At 33.2% G+C, this 6,699-nt stretch overlaps 1 pseudogene; it reads left to right on the top strand.

Moving 5' to 3' along the window:
- On the top strand, positions 4,582-5,351 carry LOC100155259 (annotated as a pseudogene).

Below are 6,699 nucleotides of genomic sequence, written 5' to 3'. Positions count from 1 at the left end.
TACAGGTTTCTGAGTGAACACAAATTTTCCTTTTTATAGGATATCTAACATTGCATCCAGGGAGTTCCCGTCATGGCGCAGTGGTTAACGAATCCGACTAGGAACCATGAGGTTGCGGGTTCGGTCCCTGCCCTTGCTCGGTGGGTTAACGATCCGGCGTTGCCGTGAGCTGTGGTGTAGGTTGCAGACGCGGCTCAGATCCTGCGTTGCTGTGGCTCTGGCATAGGCCAGTGGCTACAGCTTCGATTCGACCCCTAGCCTGGGAACCTCCATATGCCGTGGGAGTGGCCCAAAGAAATGGCAAAAAGACAAAAACAAAAAAACAAACAAAAAAAAAAACATTGCATCCACTGGGTTGTTTGGTATGTCAAACTTTATTTAAAAAAGAAAACTGCCAATCTTCAATAGTGGCCAGATTATTTTTATTTTGCATTTTGATCAGGAGTGAATGAGAGGTCCCAGTGCCTCATGTCCTTGCCAGAAATTGGTATGGTCAGGTTTTTTGTTTTGGGTGGTTATTGGTTTTTTCCTTTCTTTATGGCCACACCTGAGGCATATGTAAGTTTCTGGGGCTAGGGTTTTAATCAGAGCTGCAGCTGCCAGCCTACATGACAGTCACAGCAATGCTTGGTCTGAGCAGCATCTGTGATCTACACTACACAACAGCTTGCAAGAATTTTTTATTTAATTTTAACTCTTTTAGATATGTAGTGATATTTGATTGTGTTTTAATATGTATTTCTGTAATGATAAATAATGTTGTAAATCATTACATATGGTTATTTGTCAACCACATATATTCTGTGGAAAAATATTTGTTTAAATCTTGCTAATTTAAAAAATTATCTTGTTTTTTTTTGCCCTTTTTTTCATTTTTAAAGGTTTATTGATGTATAGTTGATTTACATTGTTGTGATAATTTCTGCTGTACAAAAAAGTGATTCAATTTTACATATACAAACATCAATTCTTTTTTTATTTTATTCTTTATTTTTTTGTCTTTTTAGGGCTGCACTTGCAGCATATGGAGGTTTTCCAAGCTGGGGATACCGATTAGAGGTACAGATGCCAGCCCACACCACAGCCACAGCAACACAGGATCTGAGCTGTGTCTACGACCTACACCACAGTTCATGACAATGATGGATCCTTAACCCAATGAGCAAGGCCAGAGATTGAACCCACAACCTCATGGTACCTAGTCAGATTTGTTTCTACTGCACCATCATGGGAACTCCCAAACATCCATTCTTTTTCAGATGATTGTCCCATATAGATTATCACAGAATATTGATAATATTGTGCTATACAGCAGGTCCCCATTGCCCAGTCAATCCATATACCACAGTGTGCATAGGCCAATTCCAAATGTCTAGTCCATCCCTCCTCCACAACCTGTCCCCTTTGGTAGCCATGGGTTTGTTTTCAGAATCTGTGAGTCTGTTTACATTCTGCAAATAAGTACATTTGCATTTTTTTATATTCCACATATGTTATATTAGGGATCTTTCTCTTACACTGTCTAATTTCACATCATATGATAATATCTAGTTTCATCTAAATTGCAGCAAATTGCATTATTTCATTAATTTTATGGCTAAAAATTATTTCATTGTATATAAGTACCACATCTTCTTTATCTATTCCTCTGTCTATGAACATTTATGTTGCTTCCATGTCCTGGCTATTGTGAACAGTGCTGAAATGAACATTGGGGTACATGTATCTTTTCAAATTATGTTTTTCTACCAATAGATACCCAGGAGAAGGATTGTTGGATCATACAGTAGTTTTATTTTTAGTTTTCCAAAGAAACTTCCATAGATTTTCCATAATGGTTGTACCAAATTACATTCCCACAAAGAGTGACGGTGGTTTCCCTTTTCTCCACACCCTTTCCAGAATTAATTATGTAGACTTTTTTTATGATGGCTGTTCTGGCTGGTGTAACTCATAGTATTTTACAATGAAGAAAAGAAAGTTTCTTCAATAATGGTGCGAAAACTGGACAGCTATATGTTAAAAAATGAAATTAGAACACTCTAACACCATACACAAAAATAAACTCAAATGGATTAAAGACCTAAATTTAAGACCAGATTCTATAAAACCCTTAGAGAAAAACCAAGGAAGAACCCTCTCTGATATAAAATGCAGGAAGATCTTTTTAGATCCACCTCAGAGTAATTAAAATAAAAACAAAAATAAACAAATGTGACCTACTTAAAAAGTTTTTTCACAGCAAAGGAATCTATAAACACAACAAAAAATCAACCCACAGAATAGGAAAAAATATTTCCAAATGACCCTACAGACAAGGGATTAATCTCCAAAATATACAAACAACTCATGCAGCTCAATATCAAAAAACAAACAACCCAATTAAAAATGTGCAGAATATCTAGATATTTCTCCAAAGAAGACATAAACACAACTAACAATCAAATGAAAATTGTTCAATATCTTAATAATTAGAGAAATGCAAATCAAAATTACTATGAGTTAGTTGCCTTCTTGTTGGTTTTTAAGTGTTCTTAATGTTCAGGATAAAAATGCTTTATCAGATATATGATTTACAGTTATATCCTTTCAGGCTATGGCTTGTTCTTTCATTAATTTCATGATATTTTCAAGCAAAATTTGTTTCTAATTTTGACTAAGTCCAATTTGTCAAATTTCTTTCATGGATCATGCTTTTGGTGTTATATGTAAAATCTTATCATTAAACTAAATACTGTAGATATCCCTCTATATTTTATTTTTAAAGTTTCACAGTTTAAAGTTTTATATTTTGTGAGGTATTAGATGCATGTTGAAATTCTTAAGATTATTCTTTTGCCACTGAATTTCCTTTGCATTTTTTATAAAAAAATGTTAACTACATTTGTGTTGGCTTAACCACTACATTCTGATTCATTACTTCATGATTCATTACTTCATCCTTTCACCAACACCATGTCTTCTTGATAGCTTTATATCTTGCTAGATGTAAATCTAAGTACTTCAGGGGTGTGTTGCTATTATAATTTTTTTTAGAGTATCAGATTCCAATTATCAATTGGCAACATATAAATAAATGAATTCTGATTATATTGACCTTGTGTACTGTAAACTTGCCAAAATCCCTTAGTAACTCCAAGTTTCTCCCCCTTGAATATTCTCCGAGATTTTCTAAATAGAAAATCATGTAGTCTGCTAATAAGTAAATTTTTTTGAATTTTGAACAAAGTTTTAATTCTTGGGAAAACTCCCATATGTTTATGACATATTCCCCATTTTATACAATGCTAATTTCTATTTGCTAATATTTGTCAAGAAATTTTAATATCAATGTTCATGAGAGGTGTTGTCTATAGTTTTCTTTTCTTGTTATGTCTTCATTTAGATTTAGTGTTAGGGCAGTATAGGTCTTAAACAAAAATAAATTTGAATGTGTCTTTTTTTATTCTAGTTTATGGATGAGTCTATTTAAGAGTTAATGATATTTAGTCCTCAAGTGTTTCATGGAATTCACCATTAAGCCATATGAGCCTGGAGGATTTTTTTTTTAATTTTAAACTACAAATTCAAATTCTTTTTATAGGTGTATGATCATTAATGTCTTCTTCAAATAGGAACATTATGGTAGATTTTTCATTGAAATGACTGATAATTTTATCTATATTTTAAAATTTATGGACATAGAGTTCTTTGTGTTACTCTCAAGTTTCCATGAAATATCTGTGTTATGTTTTCTCTTTTATTCTGTTATAGGTAAGTTGTGTAGTCTTCCTTTTTTTTTTTTTCTTTTTTGCTTAACCTGGCTAGAGATTGATCAATTTAATACTTTTTTTGGTTTCATTAATTCTATTGGTTTTCTGATTTCACTTTTACTTCCACTTTAATTTTTACTATTTTCTCACTTCTACTTATATTAGGTTTAAATTGCTCTTGATTTCTAGTTTTTAGCTAAATGTGGAATGTGTTTTTAAATTTAGATCTTTTGTTATAAATGTGTTAATTTTTCACATGACTTTGATATAGTGTATTTTTGTTTTCTTTTAGTAAAAATGTATTTTTAAAAATTGTCCTTAGACTTTATTTTTAACCCACAGCTTATTTGGAAATGTGGTGTTTAATTTTTTAAATATTTGTATATTTTCAAATAAAAGTATGTTACTTAGTTTAAATATATTTGTAGTCTGAAAAAGCAAGTTTTATGATTTCATTTTTTTATTTTTAAAGGTTGTTTTGTAGATTAAAGTATGGTGTGTATTTTGGTATTTCATATACAGTTTATAGAAACATACATTCTACTCTTTCTGAATGGATTATTCTATAAATTAGAAAAGTTGGTTGATTCAGTTATTCATTTCACCTGTAAACTGATATTTTACCTACTGGTCTTATCAATCATTTGCAGAATTTTATTATTTTCTTAAAGATTTGAAACTCTTAATTGTTTGTGAACATAAGTAAACTGATTTTAAAAGAAACCCTTAAGAATCTGGTATCTAATAGGAAACAACAAAAACAAAAACATTTTACCATCTATTAATTTCTTTCCATTTCCTCCATTGAAAGATAAAATCAGCAAAATAAATGGCTCCAGAAAATCTCACTCGAGGGACTGAATTCATTCTAATGGGGGTCTCAGACCACCCAGAGCTCCATATCCCTCTTTTTGGCATTTTCCTGGTGATCTATGCTCTGACCCTGAGAGAAAACTTGGGCACCATCACCCCCACCAGTGCTGATTCTCAACTTCAAAGTCCCATGCACTTTTTCCTCAAGCATTTAGTTATCATCAACCTTGGCAATTCTACTGTCATTGCCCCTAAAATGCTGGTTAACACCTTGGTTACAAAGAAAACCATATCTTACTATGGGCGTGCAACCCAGCTGGGTGGATTCTTAGTGTTTATCATGGCTGAGATTTTCATGCTGACTGCCATGGCTTATGACCACTACATGGAATTTGCAACCCCCTGCTGTACTTGGTGGTGGTTTCCCCACAGGTTTGCCTTCTCCTGGTTTCTCTATCACCTCTACAGTCTGGCCACCACCCTGACAGTCTCTTCCTGTGTGTTCTCTGTGTGGTATTGCTCATCCAATGTGATCAACCATTTTTACTCTGATAATTCCCTTTGTTAGTCTTGTCCTGTTCTGATACCTACACTCCAGAAACCAAAGTGTTTACCTTTTTGGGGACCAACTTGTTTTTATCTATAATTATCATTCTAACATTCTATTTCAACATCACCCTTGCCATTTTGAGGATACATTCATCAGAGGGGTGGCAAAAAGCCTTTCCAGCTGGGCTGAATTTTAAAGTCCCCATATGTAATTGTGAATTTCTCTTTCTTTTTTAACATATATATATATATATTTGTCTAAAGGTTTATACACATTTAGATATAAATATTCTTAGAGAATCGGTCCTGTTATTACTATAAAATATGTTTTCTTTATTGCCATATTATTTATTGTTATGAAGCCTGCTTTATCTGAAATTATCTATTTCAGATTTCTTTTAATTAATGGTGCATTATCTTAACATACTTTGAGTTTTTACACATCTTCATATTTTAAGATAATATTTTAAGGCTTTATTTTTAAAAGTAGTTTTAAATTTTGTAACAAAACGGAGAGAAATGTATTCCCACATACTCCCTTTCCTCAGATATGCATAGACTCCATTATTATCAATATCACTGACCAGAAAGATACATTTTTTAATGAAAAGTGAACCTACATTGGCACATCAAAATCATCTAAAGCCTGTAGTTTACTTTAGTATTCACTCTTAGTTTCATATATTCTATGGATTTGGAGAAGGGTAAAGTGACAATTTTCAGAATTGTAATATCATACATAGTATTTTTGCTGCCCTAATGATGCTCTGTGTTGTGCCTATTAATCCCCTCCCAATCTCTCATAACCATTAAACATTTAACTGTCCGCATAGTTTTGCCTTTTTCATATAGCTGTAATCATACAGTATATAATATTTTCAGATTGGTTTATTTTGCTTAATAATATGGATTTAAGTTTCCTCCATGTCTAGATGTCAATTATATTCAATTGATTGATGGTGCTATTGAGTTCAACTTCTTACTGATTTTACGTCTGCTGGATCTGTCCATTTCTGAGAGAGAAGTGTTGAAGTCTCCAACTATTGTAGTGGATTCATTAATCTGTCATTGCAGTTCTATCAAATTTGCCTCATGCAGTTTGATGCTCTATTGTTAGGCAAATACACTTTAAGAATTGTTATTTTTCAGAAAATGGATCTCTTTATTATTGCATAATGTCCTTCTTTATCCCTGATAACTATCCTTATGTTGAAGTCTGTTATGTCTGAAATTAACATAGCCATTCCTTGCCGAGACCAGCTCAGCAGGATGGGGCTGAAGAATGGGTGCTGTGGAACTTAAAGTAAAAGCCAACACAAAACAAAATGCCAACACAAAACAAAACACAGAGATAGTAAATGTGGGAACCTAGGGGACTCAAGGTCTCTAGGACCAAGAGCCCTGCCTCAAGAAACCACACTGCTTTTATTTCACTCTTTTGATGAGGTCACATGAGGAGGTACTATGGGTGGATAATCAAGCAAGAAGATTGGAAAAACATGTCTCACAACATCTCCCCCTCTTTGCTTTTACAGGAGGACAAAAACAGATCCTGCAACTTCCTTTCTTCACTACTTCCCAAATC

This window comes from Sus scrofa, chromosome X (genome assembly GCF_000003025.6).
Source record: "Sus scrofa isolate TJ Tabasco breed Duroc chromosome X, Sscrofa11.1, whole genome shotgun sequence".
NCBI classification, from domain to species: domain Eukaryota; kingdom Metazoa; phylum Chordata; class Mammalia; order Artiodactyla; family Suidae; genus Sus; species Sus scrofa.
The sequence above is the reverse complement of the archived record's forward strand: the minus strand, read 5'-3'. Positions and strand labels throughout refer to the sequence as shown.